General features: G+C 43.1%; 1 long non-coding RNA gene across 1 annotated transcript in view; it reads left to right on the forward strand.

The window, feature by feature from the left end:
- Positions 1-2,074: 2,074 nt before the first annotated feature.
- LOC138851715 (uncharacterized) overlaps positions 2,075-22,397 on the forward strand; it is a 32,602-nt gene continuing 12,279 nt past the window's right edge. Inside the window, exon 1 of the long non-coding RNA XR_011391363.1 lies at positions 2,075-2,337. This is a non-coding gene — a long non-coding RNA (uncharacterized lncRNA). The remainder of the gene's footprint in view (positions 2,338-22,397) is intronic.

The following is a 22,397-nucleotide window of genomic DNA, read 5'->3' on the forward strand; positions in this document are numbered from 1 at the left end:
CCCTCTATGTAAAGCAGTGGTTCCTCAGGGCGGGCGGTGAGAAGGGCATCCGGGTGGGTCGGGTAATGATCGAAATGCGTAAATGGTGGAGCGGCAGGGGATTAATCGAGTGTGAGGACATACTGCGTTTGTTGTTAAAGTTGAGAAATGCGCAACGGATCCGGGTGGGGCAAATGGTCAGCATATGTTGTCGTGGGGAAATTGTACAGGGATTGTCTGTTTTTCCGCTGTATAATTGGGGGGAAATATGGGAAGGATTTTGTAAACTTAAGTTGGCACCAAGGGTTCGTGAATTGGTGTACAGATTTGTCATGGGGATTTTAGCATCAAAATCGGTCTTAAATAGGATGGGTTTGGTAAGGGAGGCGAATTGCTTGCATTGCGGTCTCGAAGAAACAGCTTTTCATGCTGTCTACTTTTGTGATACCTTGGACAAAGTTTGGTCGTGGTTGGGGCGGGTTTTAGATTTTCTTAGTGGGGGAAGTATTTCAACCTTACGGGCCTTAACATTGGACGTTAGCGGTGTATCAAGTGAGGTACGAAGAGCAATAATGTACGTGGTGGCTGATTTCCTCTATATCTCGTGGGGTATGCGAGAAACCGGGGGATCAGTTAGGATCAGGGCAATTGCGGCAGGTATCTACAGAACGTATTGCAGAAATAAACTCATATATGGTAGAAGTTGGGAGAATAGTTTTCCTTCAAAGTATCGAAGTCTTACTGTTCAAATGTTGCTGCAACTGGGGGTGGGGTAAGGCAACGGGGGGCTGGACTCCCCCCGTGGTAGCACCAAACGGTATGTTAAAGACTTCAGGGTAGAGGGCGGGTTTTAGGGAGTGACGTGTATGTATTATGAATGGTACCGTGTGTCTGTGTGTATGGTTGTGGCGTTGTGTGGCACTGAGATCTAGGATTAATCATAAAATGGTCATGCATCTTGATACAGATAAAAAGCAATATTTCAGTATATGTTCCAGCCTCTAGCAAGACTGAACTGGTTCCCGACTATGGCCGGGGCTTGGTGAAGTATGTTGGGTCTTTCCTGGGATTCCCGTTAGGTTTAGTTTAGTCATTTGTACGCGGATGTCAGGCTGATATCACCGCTAAAAGTACAACGTTATACTGGCCTTTATGGAGAATGTTCGTAAGTAGACCTTTTGGTGATGATTGTAAACTTTTGTTGAAGGGCAAAAAGTTTAATTTGCCTAAGATGTTTTGTATATGTAGTAGCGGTCACCGCTGTGAGGGGATGGGGTTGAGATGTATAATGTCCTATATTGTAATCTTTGGACATTCAAGTTTCTCGGGCAGCAGCTTTTGTGGGATGTTGTTCCCTCACCCAGTGATATCACATGTGTTTTTTTTTTTATCATTTATGATGCATATAGTCAGTTGATGTTCAATTAAGCACCTTTGCTAATATCACTGTATACAAGTAAGGTATATTTTTTGTGGGTTTATAATTAGTTTGAGAAACTAAATATGGGGTTGGTCGGGGTATTAGGAGTCTTAGTGTTTCCTCATATGTAATCATACATGTTAGATCTGTAAAAGTCTTATGTTAATTATTAAAGGATTTTTGCATATTTTGATTCCTTTTTCAATATATGCAAAACCAAAAATAAAGAACACCATGTTCCAATTTCAAGAGTCATGCAGGTTTCTGTTAGTTATTTTATATAACCATAGTACCATTGAGTGTACAATGTATTAGTTTATATGATATTGTTTTTGTATATAAATTTTATATAATCGTAGTACCATGGTGTGTGTAATGCATTAGTTCAGGTGAAATTGCTTTTGTATATAAAATTTCATATACAATATGAATAAGACTGTCAGGTTTTGGTTATATAGTTATTTTAGTTCTGGTAGTCCTCTGTTTAGTTATATGTTGTCTTCTTATATAAAGTTTTCGTGTTTTTTGTTTTAAATCATTTATGTATACCATCCATGTATACTGTGTTTTTTAAATAAAAAAAAAAAAAAAACTTTGAATGTATATTGGGTGGGCAGGTTGGTAATGTTCTGCCGGGCGGGTTGGAAGGGTTGGTAGCATTGTTGTTGACGTTACTTTATTACACTTCTGCGTCAGCCTTCGTCAGGTGTGGACGTCTCTCTCTCGCCTGAGTATCACTGACAAATTTCCCCCTTTCTCACTGGGACACTTGTCCTCATATATTTAGCCCGCCGGGCACATTTTTTCCGCTCTGCGGGAAATTCTTTAACTGTCTTTGGTGGGAAGCTGGTAACTACTGAGGTGGGATTGTTGGCGTCCCTCTCTGCTGGGGCTTGGCAAGGGCGTCCACCGGATCAAATATTTAACTTCAGAAGTTGGTAAGAGTTGGAGCAGCAGTGTTTGGAGGTGTTTAAGTAGTTTGTCAACATTATTGTTGTTGTGTACGAATGGTATATAATACCGACAAGATGAGATTAAGACACATGTGCAACATCTGGGTATCTTTAAAGATACCCAGATGTTGCACATGTGTCTTAATCTCATTATTGTTGTTCCTCTTAACTGACTTCTCATTTAAACTTAATGTTATAACTGTAAGGATAATTTGCCCTCCTCAGCTTCCTCGGATCGAACTTCGCTTTTAGACTCCCTGGTGCTTTAAGTTTTTTATTCAGGTACAAATATACATAAATTATCACATATATAAGCATATGTGTAGCTTAGCTAAGCTAAATCCCTCAAAAAAAAAAAAAAAGCCACGGTGAATTTCCATGATCCTTACGGGTTTAGCGCTTATGATTTATCTCCTCAAACCCAAAACCGTCGATGAAGATTGCTTGATGCTGGTGAGGGGCTCTTGATCCAGGGAACTGACCCTGAATACTTTCCATCACCCCCACACGCTCAATAATTACCTAGTTTACATGGAGAGAGTTCCAGTGACTGTCCTCGTCTGCTACACTTCCCTATTTACTGACGCCTTTATAAGCGCCAGTCTCCTTACCTGTGCTTCACACACTTTTTCTCTTATCTAAAATTTTTCCTCTCCCCCCATCTCTTCTTTCTGTCCCCACTTGCCCCTCACCTCTCGTGGGTTCTTACATGTGAGTCCTCATTCATTCTGTGCTTCAGAATCTACAACCATGGTGGTTTAGCGCTTTTTTTTTATTATTATAATCTACAACTATGGTGCTGTAAACACCACTCCAAGGCTGAGGGACTGATTACCTCATCTTTTGTATATAGTTCTTCTGTTTTCTATTTGTCCAAGAATCTGTATTGATAAAGCCACTGGTTGGCGAAACGTCTACAATAAAGAGAGATGTTTCACAAGTGTCTTAACTTTCATCTTGCCAAACAATATTGTGATTAGGAAATAGTATGGCGATACCGACCGGATGTGGAAAAAGACACTTACGTACAGTTCAGGACATTTATTAAAGGAAACGTTTCGCCACAAGTGGCTTCTTCAGTCCTAATACAGAGAAAACTAAGAAAACGCTGGGTGTCGGGGGGGGGGGGGTGACAAAGTATGTTTTTTTTTTTTTTTATAATTTATTTAAAACATGACATTACAAAAATATAATATATAAAACTCATTTAAGTCTATAAATTAACACAATCCTCCCTACAGCTAACATTACACACCACACTTACAACTCTGTGTGGGTACACCCCCCCCCTCCCTGCTCCCTCATCCTATCACTTAACCCAAACCTGTTGGAGCTACCCAACAGAATTACATATGAACAACACTTTTATATACACATCCCTCGAAATGGTACTTAATAATCGACTACAGACCATGCAATTCATTGCACTGAACATATTATACAGACATATTACCCCCCCCCTGTGGTTATCCAACCACCCCACTATTTACAACCTAACACACTATAAACAATGAATGTTGCCTAATCTAATGTCAGACAGCAATGATCAAAACATTAATTTATGTAATTGTCCTAATGGTTCAGTTACATAACAATATGTATTACACAACAATGGTGATATAGAAAAGTCACAAAGACATACAAAATGACTACAAAGCCATAGGTATAAACTTAGCCTCAAAAATCCAACACATATAAGCTTCTACACATTTAAACATGCAATTCCAGTGTTAAAAACAATAACACAGCTTCAACTATGACATTCAAGCTCTATACAGCTTATATGGACCTAACATAGTGCTATTGACAACAGTACAACATAAAATATAACCATGACATAAGTAACACATAAATACTGTGCCTAGCACGCACCTAACCACAAAAACCTATGACACCACTGTTGCCCAACTTTATTTACACTATCTGACGTACATTAAACTCTTTACTCTCAAAACAAAACTGAAAATTGCAGATCACCAGTGACGAACAATAATGCACAGACATTAATACAAACATATCACAGCATATCTCTGGACACCGTGCATGATCACAGCATCAACACTATGCAGTGCAAGGCACCTAGAAAACAAGTTGGAGCAAATACATGCAATTATTATAGCAAATCTCCAAATTACAATGTCATTACCGTAAATCAATATTACCACAAACAATATGTATAATAAGTGTATAGTCCATGTCACAAAAACTGGCCAGCTCCACAGGTGCTAGCACCCGTGGTCCACATATTATTCACTCACGCATCACTCATCCAACACTCACGCAAACATTTGTCATCCATTACCAGGGAGGCGACTCTGTTTTCACCCATGACTTCCCTACCCCAGCAACACTTTCCAATCATACCCTCCCCTCCCTCGTATATTATAAGTCTAATAAAACCTGTAACGTAAGTTGCCTATATCCCTCTGAAAAATCCTTCACCCACCTCCCATAAATTTCCTTATTTCTACATACCGTTTCATAGAACGTTACCGCTAACACCCTCCTCTTCACCTCGGTAACCTGTTTCCCCCGCAATCCCCACACTATATAGATATAATCTGCCATAATATATCCCACAACTCTGATTACACTTTCCTCCCAACCTCCCACGTCGAGACTTAATGCTCTCAATACAGAAATTCCTTTACCTCCTATCCTATTTATCACCCTATTTAACGACCCCTTGACACTCCTCATTCCATCACAAAAATATACTACATGAAAAGCCGACTCCTCCCCACCACATATCCCACACTCCCCCCCGTCAACGACTCGTCTATCCTGTAGAACCACACCTGACGGTAAAATGCCGTGCAGAAAACGATACATTACATCCCGAACACGAGGTTGCAACCTCATCCTACTCAACCTATTCCATATACTTCCCCATGCATACATGGGGAAAATTCCCTCTACAGGCGCTACAACCCTCCCGGCTAACAATCTACACAACCTACCTATTTTAACCTTTGCTGGCTCTCGATCCCACGCCATAGCCCTCAAAACAGTTTCACACGTGCAACTCAACTCCTGTATACATCCGTTGCAATCTGTTATGGATCCTGGCCAAACCCCCCCACCCACACTTTCCCTCATCACCTCCCTTTTAAGGTCAGCAATCCCAGCCCCCCCTTACTTACAGGTAACATTACCACATCCCTTTTAATCCAATCACAGCTCGAACCCCACAAGAATTTAAAAACCTTCATAAGTATGTTCGTTATTGCTGGCCCAGTTAATGGGAACACGGCTGCCAGGTGCCATACTTTGCTATACAGTAAGATATTAATAACAATGGCACGCTGCACAAGGGTCAAATGATAAGGTCGCAATGCACCCAAGCGTCCCTGAATCCTTTCTACCATCCTAAGCGAGTTTTCCATGCGTGCCACAGTTATATCGTCTGCATAAATAAGACCGCAAATTTTTAACGAATTCACCTGCCTCCTCACAACTGCACTACCCCAATCAACCCTACCCGCCCAAGCTCCTAACCCCATGACCATGGATTTATCTGAATTTACCCTCATACCAGTTGCCCCTGCAAACATTTTTACTACCCCGTCTAATGTGTCCATTGACATCCCCTCCCTGATCAGAACAGTTGTATCATCCACATACCCAATTAAAACTGACCAAACCCTCGCAACCTCACACCCTGGTCCCTCTCCGTGACACATACGCTGCTCCATCAATCTATAAAAGGGGTCCTGTATGCACGCAAACAATTGTGACATAGGACACCCCTGCCTAAGTCCCCTACCCATTACAATCTTCCCACCCAATCGACCATTAATCTGTACCCCCGCCATTGCACCTCCATACAACGCCTCAACCCAACCCACTATTTCTTCCCCAAACCCCTGACCCCTGAGGATGGCTTTCAATGCTTTCCGATCCACTCTATCGTATGCCCCTTGCCAATCGAGCGCCACCAAACCTCCCTCCCTCCCCCCCCCTTTTGCCTCCACGAAATCCCTAAGTAACCCATGCCCCTCCACCATAGACCTCCCTGGCAAACCAAACTGAGTTTTTGATACTACCCGCCCCACCACACACTTGACCCGATTTCCCAAAATCTTCGCAAACAATTTATAATCTGCGCATAACAACGAGATCGCCCGGTAATCCTGAAGCGTGTACTGCCCCTTACCCTTCGGTACCAATACAACGACAGCCGTTGCCTGCTTCTCACTCAGCTCACCTCTTTCCTTCATGCAATTTAATAACCTAACCAGAAAATGCCTCAATAATTCCCAATGCTGCTGATAAAACTCTGCCGGGAGTCCATCAATTCCCGGTGCTTTGCCCTTTCGCATTCCACTTAAAGCCCTCCATATTTTCCCCTCAGTTATTTCCCCACCCAGTGCTTCCCTATCACTGTTACGCAACTGACATACCACACTCCCACACACCTGTTCTAAAACCCCATCCTCTACCCCTTCTCGTTGCCAGTACTTCTCATACACTTGTCAGCAAACGCCCCCATTCCTTCCGTAGCTTGTATGACCTGCCCCTCCCTGTACCCTCCTATCGACTTGTGAACCTCCAACCATGGAATAGTCATTGCCTGCTGTCTTTGTTTCTGCCTACGCAATACGCATGATGAAGGTCTATCGCCCCATAACACCTCTTCCACCCCTGCCTGTACCCGCACCACTTGGAACCTCTCATCCTGTACCTCACGCAGCCTCCCTTTAATTGCCATAATATCATCCATTGGATAAGTGCCTGCCACCGCCCCCCTCGCATAACAACCCCGTAATCTATCCTCCAAATAGTTAGCAAGCCCATATTTTAAAGAATTGATATGTTTTCCTTCCTTTATGTAATATTGCTTAATCCGTTCTTTAGCCACACCATCCCACCACATCACCACATCCTCTACCCCATTTATCTCTGCACGTAACCCCTCCCACAGCGTTGCAAATCCCTCTATCCCCTCCTCATCACCTAACACACTTGTATTTAATTTCCAATAACCCCTAGATATACCTGCTAGTGACTCCCACGCCACCTCTGCTACTACCGCCCGATGATCCGAATAAGCTACTTCTATTGTACGGAAAAATGTCAACCCAACCCCTTGAGATATATACAGCCTATCCAACCTAGCAGCGTAACCCCGTCTTACAAAAGTGTGCTCTACCTCCCACGCCCCTCCTCCAACTGCATCCCGCAATTGAATATCCCTCAAAAGATCTCGCAAGGCCGCCGACACGTGCCCCGCCCCTTTTGGTTCCACGTCAGCCCTCCTAATAACGCAGTTCCAGTCCCCACCAACGATGGCCACTGCAGGTAAACCACGTAAGAAGAAAACTAGTTCTTCACATACAAAATCCCTTTTTACCCTCGCATCATTTTCTGCTGGTGCATACACACTTACAAAAGATACCCTCTGCCCCATCCACCACCCATCCACGCGCAATACTCTTCCCCCCCCTCCCCCCTCACTTCTTAGCAACACAAACGGGCTTGCCTCCCTGATCAATATACCCACACCACCTTTCAGACATGCAGATGGCAGAGTCATGACCTGAAACCCCTCCACCTCGAGCACTCTTCCCTCCTTGAAATTGTGTTCTTGCAGGAACACTACATCCACCCTATATTTATACAGAAACATTCGAAACCATTCCTTCTTCACACTATTACACAGTCCATTTACATTCACAGTCATACACCTAAGGCCTCTTTATAGTTTCCAACCCTTCCTCCTCTCTTCATTCATCCCAGGGCCTCCTGCCCCAGAGCCAGCACAAGGCTTCACACCATCAACCCCCCCCTTTTTTTGCGATGCCTCTTATCGTGAGTACTTCGACATTGCTCTTCCTTCCTCCCAGACCTCTGCGCCGGCGTCAGGACATCTGAGTCTGATGCCGCCGCTCTCTTCCTCATGATGCCCTCTACATCCATGTTATCTTCTGAGGTTCCCTCACGATGTACCTCAACCTCCACCACGCCTCGTTCCACAGCACACGGCGACAACTCACTCTTACTAGTTGGCCCGTCAACCCTGCTATGGTTTTTATCCTTACATTCCTCTACAGGCAACGCCGTGCCTCTCACCAGCTCAGGAACAACATCCTCTGCAGGCGGCGTCAATGTCCTTAACACTTCCTGAAGCTCTTCCTCTAGAGCCTGCACCTCCTCCTGCACTTGCACTTCTGTACTTATCCCTTGTCTAGTAACAGATCCTTTTACATCACAGCTTACCTCACACATGCCAGTCTCCTCTTTGGAATCCTCCACCTCTTCACTCCACAAGTGCCCAAGCCCTTGCTTTCGCGTGGGGCTCTCAACAGCTATCACGCTGGTAACTGGTGCTTCACCAGTTTGTGCTGGAGCCCTCCTCAGCTTCACGCACTCTGCCACCATATGGTCGCACGCCCCACATATTCTGCATGTACGTCTCTGTCCGGCATACGATACCATAACTTGCGTCCTGAATTCCTCCAACACGACGTAAGACGGTATGGGATGTCTCAGAGTCATCTTCAGGGAAAAGGTACCCTCCGGACGGCCCATGTAAGCACCTGCCGTCCACTTGCCCTTTTGTGCCAGATGTATGGTTCCATATGTCTCAAAAACACTCCTGATGTCAACCTCATCTGCCTCAAATGGGACATTACGTATCTTAACCCACGTAAAGTGGCGAGATACGTCGATCAAACGCACCTTCACAGCTGGAGTAGCGTCAAGACTCACGTCTTGGAATCTCGTCACCAAAGACTCATACACGGACGTGGAATTCAGTTTGACAAAGATTCTGTAAGCCCCATTCAGGGCTACACCATACACCTCATCGTCCTGGATTCCATAGGTCTCCCTAATGATTGTTGGGAGTAAGACTTGCGCTGAAGAGGGTGAAATCCCCCCCACGAAGCAGCTCAATACCAATGGTATTTACGCGCCTCCTCACACTCAGCGCCATGTTGATACAAGGTAGCTCGCCTGAAAACAGCAGAGGGGTGCAGAGCACAACCGCACTACCGTGGTCAGGCAGCGAATGACTAGATATATTGACAAATATAGATATATGGACTGAAAGTATATGTAGGGGAAACGGCCAGATCTCTGGACGTTAGGACACGTTTTTTTTTTCTCTCTCTGTATTAGGACTGAAGAAGCCACTAGTGGCGAAACTTTAACTTAAATGTCCTGAACTGTACATATGTCTTTTTTCCACAATATTGTGATTATTGCTAATGTGTTGAAAGACGGTTACATTCAGTTGTCGTAAGGTATTGCCCTCTGATGTTCGGTGATCCTCGTCGACACATTTTTGGCCTGTCTAATCAATGTTTACTTGGTTAGTCTTTGCATAGTATCGGGTAGACTCCTGGTATGTCTTGGGTAACTGGACAACCGTTTCTTGGAAAAAGATTTCGCAATTTGTTAAGATAGAAAGTGATTTATGTCAGTCATTTTGTTAGGTAAGACACATATGCTACAGTTAGGTATCTTTATTTAGAAACGTTTCGCCTACACAGTAGGCGGCTTCAGTCGAGTACAGAAAAGTTGATAGAAGCAGAAGATACTTGAAGACGATGTAATCAGTTCATCACCCTTGAAGTTTTGAGGTGGTCAGTCCCTCAGTCTGAAGTGTTGTTCCATAGTCAGTCATTTTGTTGACACGACTGATGGAGTTGTTTTTGTGAGCCAAGATTTTGTAATAATTGGCACTTTCATTTTTTCACATTGTTTGATAAACCAATCAGGGCATCCTAGTTTTTAGACTTGTGCTCTGAGGATTTTTTTCTTGGTCCAGCTTTGAGGGGGGCTATATATACTAAATGCTTGCAAGAATTAGTTTAAGACAGGAATTGTCTGCATCGCTATTGGGCCGTGTAGACCTGCGCAAACGCACTTCAGTTCCCTGACTGCAGTAGTGTGAGGTGGTGCTTGTCGCGCCTCTGTCGTCAGACCAGGAGAACTAACATTAGTCAACATGGCGTTCAGTTACAGACGCAGGATTAACACTGTCGGTGTTGAACTTCTCAGTGGGGCAATAACGCCAGCTTCAGCCCAGGTTTTACTGCCTAAAATCATCAGAGACACGTATGGCATTCAGGATGGCGAGTTGTACGGAGTAGCATTGAACGGAGCACGTAGATTTTTTGTGAAACTGCTCTCGGCAACGGTTTACGAGTCGTTGGTCAACCGTTTTCAGGACGTAAGTCTTGATGCAACACCAGCTGTGCGTGTGAGGATGATCGATGTATCCAGACATTATACATGGATTAAACTGCGTAATGTCCCCTTTGAGGCTGATGGGACAGATATCAGAAAAGTTTTTGAGGAATACGGAACTGTTCATTTGGCCCAGCATGGTAAGTGGGTGACGGGTGCCTACACAGGTATGCCGGAGGGCACTTTTAACCCAAAAATGACATTGCGACACCCCATACCGTCTTACGTGTACCTAAAGGAATTCAGGACACAGGTCATGGTGTCATACGCCGGGCAAAGGCGTACATGCCGACTATGTGGGGAATATGATCACATAGCGGTGGAATGTGGGAAGCGGCAACGAGCTCCTGGCCCATGGGCGGAGACATCAGCTTCTACACTGGAGGGAGCAGGTGATGATCAACGACGTGAAGGAGGGCGTGGTCGTCTATGGAGCGAGATAGTGGATGAGGCGCATAAGGCTGGGGGAGAGGGTGAGGCCCTTGACCAGTTTCCTGGCCCAGAGGCACTTCCAGTGGATCGGGTTGCGCAAAAAGTACTGGAGGAAGTGTTGGAAATTGAGGAGGAATTAGCCGAGGTTCTGAAGTCCTTGTCACCGCCTGAGGAGGTGGCTGCTCCTGCAAAGGTGGTAGAAGACGAGTTGAAGGCTGTGGTGCATCAACAACAGAACTATTCGGACAACGGAAGTGACAGCGTGACTGAGGTGTCACCGAGATCATTGCCACTGTGTACAGTGGAGGTTGAGGTACATTGTGAGGCATCCCCAGACCAAGCCATGGAGGATGCGCCTGTCACAAGAAAGAGAGCCACTGCGTCGGATTCAGATGATGTCCTAACGCCAGAGCAGCGGACTGGGAAGCAAATATGGGCAGAAGGTGAAGGTAGTGGTGGCCATGACAGGAGGCACCGAAAGAAGGGGGGGGAGAGAGGGAAGTGTGCAGGTGACAAGTGGTCCCACACGTTCTGGTGCCCATAGGAAGAGTGAAGAGAGGAGGCAGGGGTGGAAACTTTAATAGGCCTCCGGTGTATGACGGTAAACGTTAATGGTTTGTGTAATAGTGTAAAGAGAGAATGGTTTAGAATGTTTCTGAATAAATTTAGAGTGGATGTTGTGTTCCTTCAGGAGCATAATTTTAAGGAGGGTAGGGTGTTGGAGATGGAGGGGTTTCGAGTGGTAACCCTGCCATCTGCCCATTTGAAAGGAGGGGTGGGTATATTAATCAGGGAGGCGAGCCCGTTTGTTTTGCAGAGAAGTGAGGGGGAGGGGGAAGGGTGTTGCACGTAGATGGTTTGTGGATGGGAAAACGTGTGGCCTTTATTAGCGTATATGCGCCTGCAGAGAATAACGTACAGGTGAAGCAGGAGTTTGTATGTGAGGACCTTGTGGTTTTTTTTCCGTGCATTACCGGAGGTGGCAATAGTAGGAGGTGATTGGAACTGCATCATTAGGAGGGCTGATGTGGAACCGAAAGGGGCAGGTTATGTGTCGGTGGCCCTACGAGATTTATTGAGGGATATTAGGTTAAGGGACGCATTCTAGGGGGGGGAGCGTGGGAGACAGAGCATACATTTGTTAGGAGAGGGTATGCAGCGAGGTTAGATAGTGTATCTTTCTCACGGGGTTGTAGTGAGATTTTTCAAAACTGTTGAAGTAGCATGGTCGGATCATAGAGCAGTGTTGGTGGAGGTTGGGTGGGAGGAGCTTGCGGAAATATACAGGAGTTACTGGAAATTAAATGTAAGTGCATTGAGTGATGAGGAGGGGTTAGTGGGATTTTCTGTCCTATGGAAGGAGCTTAGCAAGGAGGCAAAGGGAGTGGTAGATGTCGTACAATGGTGGGATTGTGTAGCCAAGGAAAGGATTAGGAAATATTATGTAGGGGTGGGCAAACATATAAATGATTTAAAATATGGCCTTTCAAACTATTTAGAGGACAGATTAAGGGGCTGTTATGGGAAGGGGGCTGTGGGGGGCAACTATCCTATGGATGAAATTGTCGAGGTCAAGGGGAGACTGAGGGAGTTACAAAATGAGAGGTTTCAAGTGGTAAGGGTGCAGGCAGGGGTAGAGGAGGTGCTTTGGGGAGACAAGCCATCGGCGTGTGTGTTGAGACGTCAAAAACAAAGACAGCGGGTTACAGCTATTCCGAGGTTAGAGGTAAATGAGATGGCGGGGGGTTATAGAATGGGTCAGGAGATACTAACTACGAAAGGAATGTGTGCGTATGCGGATAAATGGTATGAAGGGTATTGGACAAGTGGGAAGGTGGAGAATGTGGATTTAGAGAAGGTGTGTATGTGACGTGTAATTTAGGGAATAGTGATAGAAAGGCTTTAGGGGGGGTAATAACGGAAGAGGAAATAGTTGGCTTTAAGGGGAATGAGGAAGGGCAAAGCACCGGGAATAGACGGTCTCCCGGCTGAATTTTACCTCCAACATTGGGAGGTGATAAGGGGATTCATGGGTAGGTTATTTAATCAGATGAAGGAGAAGGGTGTGATGGGGGACAAGCAAGCAACAGCAGTTGTAGTGTTGGTCCAGAAGGGTAAGGGGCAGCACACCCTCAAGGAGTACCGTGCCATATCTCTGTTATGTGCTGATTATAAGTTGTTCACTAAAGTCTTGGGTAATCGGTTTAAATGTGTGGTAGGGAGAGTGGTTTCGAAAACGCAGTATGGTTTGCCTGGAAGGTCGATGATTGAGGGTCATGGAATACTGAGAAGTTTTGTGGAGTCAAAAGGGAGGGGAGGGAGGGCGGCGTTGTTGGCCTTAGACTGGCAGGGGGCCTATGACAGGGTGGAAAGGGGAGCATTGGAAGCTATACTTAGGAGGCAGGGTTATGGGGAAGAAATAGTTAATTGGGTAACCACGTTGTACAATGGAGCTAAGATGAGGGTACAGATTAATGGATGCTTGGGTGAGGAGATTGTAATGGGTAGGGGACTTAGGCAGGGGTGTCCCATGTCACAAATGTTGTTTGCGTGCATTCAGGACCCCTTCTATAGAATGGTTGAACGTTGTGTATGTGACACGAGTGGAGGTGTGGAGGAGGTCGGGAAAGTCTGGCCTGGAATAATAGGATATGTAGACGATACAACAGTCCTGGTTCGAGAGGGGATGGCGTTGGGTGTTTTGGATGATGTGCAACAGTTCGGAAATGCAACAGGGATGCAGGTAAATAGAGAGAAGTCAATGATCATGGGGTTGGGTGATGGGGTGGAGGGGGGGGAGATGTAACGTTGTGAGGAAACAAACGGTGTCTTTAAAAATTTGTGGTATCACCTATAAGGATGACTTGGATGTTGCTCGAGAGGAAAACTCAAATAGATTAATGGAAAGGATTCAGGGGCGTCTGGGTGCATTGCGACCTCATCATCTGACTATCATACAACGAGTGATTGTTATAAATGTATTATTGTAGAGTAAGGTTTGGCATGTAGCAGCCGTGTTCCCATTAACAGGGACGGCGATTGTGGGAATTCTAAGACGAGTGTTCAACTTTTTGTGGGGTTCAAGGTGCGATTGGCTGAGGAGAGAGGTTGTAATGTTACCTGTGCGCCAGGGTGGGTTGGAGTTGATGGATCTGAGAAGGAGAATTAATGTGTGTGTCTTAAATGGGAGGTTTTGCGCGAAGGTATGAGTGGAGGGCAGCTGGGAAAAATACATGATAGGTTGGGTAAGTTGTATGGTGGTGTGGAGTTGAGGGAATGTGAAACTGTTTTGAGGGCTTTGATGTTGGTTAGAGAACCCAGGAAAATTCGAGTAGGGGTTTTGTGTAGGCTGCTTGAAGATTGTTGTACCAGTTGAGGGATTGTTCCCCATGTACGCATGGAAGAGTATTTGGTATAGGTTTAGCAAGTTGAAGTTAAAGCCTAGGGTAAGGGATGTAACGTATCGTTTTCTGCATGGCATACTACCGTCGGGGGAGGTACTAAGAACCAGAGGGGTAATTGTGGGCGGAAGGTGTGGAATCTGTGGGGGGGATGAGACGGCGTTCCATGCAGTATACTTTTGTGGGGGACTGGAGGGTGTTAGGTATTGGTTAAGTATGGTTGTACAGGGGGTGGGGGGCCGAGGGGTGTCGGTTCTGCGTGCACTAAGCCTAGATGTGGGAGGGTTCGATGAGAGTGTTATAAGAGCTTTGGATTATATAATAGTGGATTATATATATATATATCTCGTGGGTGATGAGGGGGAGGGGGGATTGTGAGGTGCGGAGGTGGGTACTAGCGGTAACGGTTTATCGTACGATGTGTCGTAATAGAGAACTGTATGGGAGGAGGTGGGAGAAGGATTTTTCGGAAGGGTATAGAATGTTAACGTTAGGGTTTCTCATGAATCTACGACTTGGGCTGAGTGAGTAAGGGGGGGGGGTTTGGGGATTACATACGAGAAGGGGAATTTCAGGGGGACACAGCGGGGTCGCCTCCTGGGGAGGGGTGAGAGTAAGGTGTATGTGGGTATAGAAGGTGTAGATGTGTGGCATAAGTGTATGTAGCATGCAAGTGGGCACAGAAAGCAAAGGTGATATCAAGTAATTACGTAGTAACGAATGAAGAATTCTGTGTTTGTTGTGTCAGGGTCGTCATGACCTTCTTCATGTATTAAGTGTGAATGGTGTCAAGATTATAGGTGTAAGACCTTGAAGAGCTTTTGGGCTTCTGTAGAGTGTGCGTTTATAGCCTTTAGTGGGCATATTTCATGTGCGATAATCGTATCGCAATGAGAGGTTATTTAAATAATGTTGTTTGTGTTTAGTGTTGGGTTTTTAGCGAGTGTACTGACTTTATTTTAGCATTATATAATGTGCTCATCCAGTTGATGAGAGATGGAACGCTAATGACTTCCATAAATTTGTAATGCCTCGTTAAAAATTTGTAATGGGAGAGTATGGTTTAGTCTCTTACTTTATATAATGTGCTCAGCCGGTGGAAGAGGCTGTATTAATATTTACTAATATTTATTAATATTTAGTATAAGTGTGAGGCTTAGGATTTTAATTTTTTCTTCAATGCTTAAAGTGGGATTGTAGTGAGGCACGTATGTATGTTTTTAGGTAATTCTTATTGTATAGGGGTTAATTTTGGGAAGTGCATGTATTTTTTTTTTTAACTGAGATTGTGATGTAGGTCATTCCTCTGATTATCTACTGTGAAGGTTGTGAACCTTTGTCATATGTCAGTCATAGTATGTTAACTATACAAATCTGAAAGGTTTATATAGTTTATATTTTATATAGTTTATATAGTTATATAGTTTATATTGTTTATATTATAGTAGTATGTTACATGGAAAAAATTGTGAGTGTATATGGGTAACCTCTTTTATGTCAATGACAATGTGTTGTTAAAACTTGTTAGTGTAAGTTGTGTAGGATTGTTAGTGTATGTTGTGTAGGATTGTTAGTGTATGTTGTGTAGGATTGTTAGTGTATGTTGTGTAGGATTGTTAGTGTATGTTGTGTAGGATTGTTAGTGTATGTTGTGTAGGATTGTTAGTGTATGTTGTGTAGGATTGTTAGTGTATGTTGTGTAGGATTGTTAGTGTATGTTGTGTAGGATTGTTAGTGTATGTTGTGTAGGATTGTTAGTGTATGTTGTGTAGGATTGTTAGTGTATGTTGTGTAGGATTGTTAGTGTATGTTGTGTAGGATTGTTAGTGTATGTTGTGTAGGATTGTTAGTGTATGTTGTGTAGGATTGTTAGTGTATGTTGTGTAGGATTGTTAGTGTATGTTGTGTAGGATTGTTAGTGTATGTTGTGTAGGATTGTTAGTGTATGTTGTGTAGGATTGTTAGTGTATGTTGTGTAGGATTGAGGATCCTACTGTACCCATTTTATATCTTTTTATTTAATAGTAAGCTGTAAAGTTTTTAAATAAAATATAAAAAAAAAGTTTAAGACAGTACTTTTAAAACTGCATTATATGGTAATTATAGAAATTAACTTAGCAATAATTGGTTTCCTATAAACTGAAAATTCAGTATGATCGTTAAATTTTCAATTTGTCTAGTTAGTGTTGCTCGTGTTACATCTCATTCCTGACAAGCCACACACACTTGCTCCTTGACCAGATGCTCCATACTCGCCTGCATTGCTGAGGGTCACAACCTTCCTATGTATATTAACGTTCTTTCATTTTTTATCTGCCAAAGAGGACCCTAGTAGTGGGTCAAAATATGGGTTAGAGTGTACATATAAGTACCTATATTGTTGACTGAAGACCATTATTACTAGGAAATTAAGGTCCCATTCTAGTTCCTTGTGAAGCTTCACAAGTACAGTAAGAGGAAGGTAGATGTGGTGTGTTTGAAACAAATGGACTAAGTAAGTTTATTCAGATATACACAGATATATAGATTATCATACATAGCAGCATATGTGTAGAGAACCTGGGATAACCCAAAAAAGTCACTTATTTCCATTGGGGTCCTTTTACCTTATTATAATATAAAGGTTATAATATTTTCTTATTCTATAATGAAGATAACATCTTATCATACTAAAAAGACTATCTACTACACGAGGGTCACATGTGCAACATCTGGTTATCTTTATTGTAGACGTTTCGCCATCCAGGTGGCGAAACGTCTACAGTAAAGATAACCAGATGTTGCACAAGTGTCTTAACTTTCATCTTGTCGGTATTGTGTACCTGTCTTGCACAACTACACGAGGGTCATAATTATTATTATAATCAAGGGGAAGCGCTAAACCCGTAGGATTATACAGCGCCTGGGGGGGGGGTGAATGTGAAAGGCATTCAGGCTTAATTCGGGGAACTGGAGCACAGATCCAATTCCCTAAACCAAGAGCCCCTCGCCAACATCAAGGAACCTTCCCTGAGGGGACGAAGGTCATTAAGACTATCTACAATACGAGGGTCATTAATAGGGATAAGGTAAAATTTACACGTGTTAGCTAAAAAATAAAAAATCATTCTCCCTTTCTGTAGCTACATTAATCAGATACATTTTGGCACTCTTCTTGAACTGGTTCATGCTATGACTGGCTTTGACATGTGCGGGCAGTCTGTTCCATTCCTTTATTGCTGTACAATGAAACGAGTTTGAATCCTGACCACTGACTGTAGGTACTACACAGTTGTGCTCTCTCCCCCTAGTACTATGATTGCTTTGGTTCCCAACCTTGACAAAATTGACAGCAAGATATTCTGGACACTGTGAGCAATTTTATGAACATGATTTAGCTTCAGTTGTTTTACTGTCTTCAACATTTAGCATATCCAACTGTTATAATTCATCCTGGCCTACATGCTCTCTTGGTCCCAGCCCCAGGATGAATCTTACAATTTTGTTCTGGGTGATTTGCAATCATCTTTCAGTTTTTTTTGTCAAGGCAGAGTACCATGAAGAGCAAGCGTAATCCATATGACACTGTATAAGGGCTAGACATAGGGTCCTGCGAGCCTCAGTAGGTAGACACTGCTTGTCTATAGAGGAACTTCAGTCTGGCATTCGCTTTCTTTACAACACTGTTCCCTATCAATTCTGACATGCATGGGTCAAAGGGGATTCCCAGATATTTTATTGATGAAACCAGTGATGGGCTCCCCCATTACACTGGACATTAAAATTATTTACCCTTCTCAGTTTTTCGTGCCAAAGAGAATGGCTTCAGTTTTCCCGAGGTGTAATGATAGTTTGTCTACTAACCATTTGCTGCAGGACTCCAGTTCCAGTGTTAATACATTAGCTATATATTGTGGGTCTTTACCTGACACTAACAGAGCACTGTCATCTACATACAGTAGGAGTTTGCACTTGACACTGATAATGTCATTGACATAAGAATAAGGGAATAATAATAATGGGGAACTCCACATGCTATCGGCAGGGGTTCTGATTGTTTTGTTGATTTTGACAATTTGTCTCCTGTTGCTAAGGTAGGACTTAAACCAATCTACAGAACATATACCGATAGCTTGAAGTTTCTTGCATAATATGTTGTGGTTGACAGTATCGAAGGCCTTTTGCAGGTCTAAGGTTACCATACCTATGAGGTTCCCCATTGACATCTCAGTTCTCGGGTAATCCATCAGATTAATTAGGGAGGTGTCGGTTGAGTAAGATCTTCTAAAGGCCGATTGATAGCTATGGAGAATGTTGTCATCATTAAGGTACTTAACTACTTGAGAGTACACCGCCCTCTCTAGAATTTTGGATATTATACCGAGTATACTAACAGGCCTATAGTTGCTTACATCAGACTTACTATTTTTCTTGAAGATAGGAGTAACTCTGGCCTCCTTGAACCCCTCCGGTACGGTCTTAGTGGTGATTGATATTATGTGAGCAATAGGGAATGACAGTTCAGAAGCACCATCTTTTAGGAACTTAGACGGGATGTTATCCGGGCCAGTGCTCTTAGTTGGGTTTAACCTGCTTAGTTCTTTTTGAATAAAGTCATGATGTACTTACTAGTTGACAGCTGTTTGGGGTTACCCCTTTATTGGTATAGTATGTTTGAAACTTATCAGTCTGTGTTAAAGGTATTTGATGCAGCTGGTAGTTTACTTACTAGTGTTGATGCAACAGATATGTAGTAGGAATTAAAACAATTTGCCACCTTAGATGTTTCGTGGCATACCTCGTTATCGATAGTGAGTACTATGTTAGACCTATCTACTGGTTTATGGCTATACCCCAACTGTTTTAGTTGTTGCCAGAGCTTTCTGGGGTTATGCTTATACTCTTCATTTTTTGAGCAATAGTGCTTTGCCTTTGTTCCTTTTATAAGCCTCTGCACTCTGTTCCTCACCTTTGGAATTCATTTAGTGCTGCAATATCCTGTCTGCTTTAAATCTTTTTAGCAGCTGGTCTCTGAATTTCATATCTAATATCTCTGTAGTCATCCAGGGTTCAGTTCTTCGTTTAATCCTAACCTCTTTATTATGGATTCCTCTCCCAGCTGCCGGTGAGGGTGGACGTATGCTACACCTCTCTGACAGGCGCAAGTGCTAGTAGCCAGGCTGTCACAATGGTGGTTGGGGTGCGCAGCAGAATTAACACTGTTGGCATAGAATTACTGAGAGGTACAATTAATAAAGATTGGGCGTTGACGTTGTTGCCTCTGATTATTCGAGACACATATGGGATTGAGGATTGCGACCTTTATGGTGTAGCCTTAAATGGAAACTACCGAATGTTCGTGAAACTGCTGTCATCACAGGTGTATGAGGATCTACTTGATCATTATCAGGATGTTGCTGTCGAGGTTAATGAGGACATCCTGGTAAAGATGGTCGATGTTTAGTCGATTTACGTAAATTAACATACGTAATGTGCCTTTTGAGGCGAATGAAGTTGACCTACGTAGTGTGTTTGGGAAGTTTGGAACTGTACACGTAGCTCAAAAAGGCAAGTGGACGGCAGGGGCTTATGAGAGTTATCCAGAAGGTAGCTTTAGCCTTAAGATGACTGAGGCAACCAATACCTTCGTATGTGTTCTTAGATACACTGTCAACATTAGGGAAGGTTTCTGAGATACCTGCATTTCTTAAATGTTTCAAAGCAGCTGAGGGTGCACATTTTTCAGGTGGAGCTTTAATCTGATTCATATACCCAGAAAAATGAACTATTTCTTCAACAAATGTGTCCTGAACATCTGCTGAAAGGTGTTGTTGCAACTTTAATGCAGCTTCTCTCAATTCTGCATCTGGCATAGTAGTAATTTTGAACAGAAATCCAAACTTGTCATTGAGATTCTGGTAGATTTCTTTTCTTTTCACCAATTCTGTAATCAGTGAATCCAGAATGACGAAGTATGCAGCTGTCTTACATTTCTGCCTTGGTAGCAACACAATTTCATTGTCTGGCTCTTCAAAATTGCGTTTCCTCTTCCTTGACCGCTGATGATCAGCCTGGTAACTGTAGTCTTTCACCAGCAGTTTAGCTTTCTCTTCAAACATTTCAAAAGCTTCATCATTGCGAAGTGAGCTTACAAATTCCACTAAGCCTGCATAGAGGTTAGCACAAGCAGCCATTTCAATTTCAATTTTCTGAAGTGTCTTGTTCGTGGCATTTAACCGTTCCAGTATACAGTCCCACAGCACACAGAGTAAGGCCAATTCAAAATCTTCCAATTTTGATGCTAAGCTGGCTGCTTCGCTTCTTGTAGTTGCTGTCTGGTCTTCATCTTCTGCTATTTGGATCAAAGCAGAACGTATTTCAGCAAAGCTGTCTTTCAAAGCATGTGTTGCATCATGCTGCATTGACCACCTTGTTGTTGATAATGATTTGATGACATCTCCACGAATGGTTGACTTGAGTATACTCCACCGATGCGTTGAAGCAGAGTAAAAATTAGTGCTTGTAAAAGTCCAAAAAATGAAACTGCAGCGACACAACACTCCGCAGCACATGACCCAACAAGATTAAGAGAATGTGCTGATCAGGGCACATATTCAGCAAGTGGGTTGATTTGCTTGATACGGGCTTGCAATCCATTATATTTACCCGACATGTTACTTGCATTGTCGTAGCTCTGGCCACGGCAATCTATAATAGAGAGATCATGTTCAAGCAGAGTATCCAGTACTACATTCATCATTGTTTCTCCATCATGGCCTGAAAGAGAAATGAATTTTATAAAGCGCTCTACAGGCTTACCACTGGAGTCGACAAAGCGAACAATGAATGTCAATTGATCTGTATGTGAAATATCTGGTGTTGAATCTACACTTATTGCAAAGTATTTTGCAGTTTTCACAGCTGCTATGATGTTATTGAGGACCTTCTTAGTCATCAGTTCAATAAATTCATTACATATAGTAGATGACATGTAAGATACAGTGCCTCTTCCTGCATTCCCAAGGCGTGACACATGATTTGCTAAGAATGGATCGAATTGTGCTAACAGTTCTATGATTCCTAGGAAATTGGTTCGGAAAACAATGGCAAAAACCTCATTTTCTCCACGGAAAGCAAGTCCTCTTAGAGCTAAGAATTTTACAGCAACAACAACTCTTTCTAGAACTTTTCAGTTTGATTTTCCAAATGAGAATCCAATAAGCCTTTTTTCTGTGCACGAAATACACTGGCTAAAATGCAGCTCCTGTGAGTGGTGCTGTTTTCATGTTCCTCGAAACGCTTGGAATTTTTCCAGTCATTGAACCCCTGTGAAGTATTTTCTTTGGTAGAAAATAGCTTGCATGCAGAACAGTACACTTTTCCTGAGCTTTCAGAGTATACCATCCATGATCTTTTCACAGTTTCTGAATTTGCAAGCTTCCTATAAAACATAGATGACTTTAAACAACGACGACTTCCATCATCATAAATCCTTGCTGATTTCCTAAAGTCAATGTTCAGAGTTTGACTGAAGTTTTCTGCAATAAAAGCATTACGTAGAGAATCTGGGATTACATTTGGCCATGAGGCAGGATCTTTTAAGACAAATCCTGTGGATGAAATGTCCGTTGAGACATTGAGAGGAGACACAAAAGAAGTAGATGCTGGCTGAGAAATAATGGAGGGAGGGCTTCCTGTATGATCTGACGTATCTGCAGATTCAACTGTACTGGTAACATCAGACACTATTTTCGTGAGCATGTCTGTGATCTTTCTGCAGCTTCCTACATCTTTCTTTTTCTGTTCTTCTTGAATTTTCTTTTCTTTTCTGTGACCCACTCTCATAAGAACGTCCAACATCACGTTCACGAGATGCCATAATGAGGATGTATCTCTGTCTGTAATCATGTAAATACAAATTTTTCATTATCAATTATTATTAATTTTTTAATTATTAATTTTTTTTTGTCAATTGGGGGGATATCGCCCTTTCCTCTGGCTGCGCATCTAAAAATTCAAAACGTTACCAGAAAGGAG

This window comes from Cherax quadricarinatus, unplaced genomic scaffold (genome assembly GCF_038502225.1).
Source record: "Cherax quadricarinatus isolate ZL_2023a unplaced genomic scaffold, ASM3850222v1 Contig1787, whole genome shotgun sequence".
NCBI lineage: Eukaryota > Metazoa > Arthropoda > Malacostraca > Decapoda > Parastacidae > Cherax > Cherax quadricarinatus.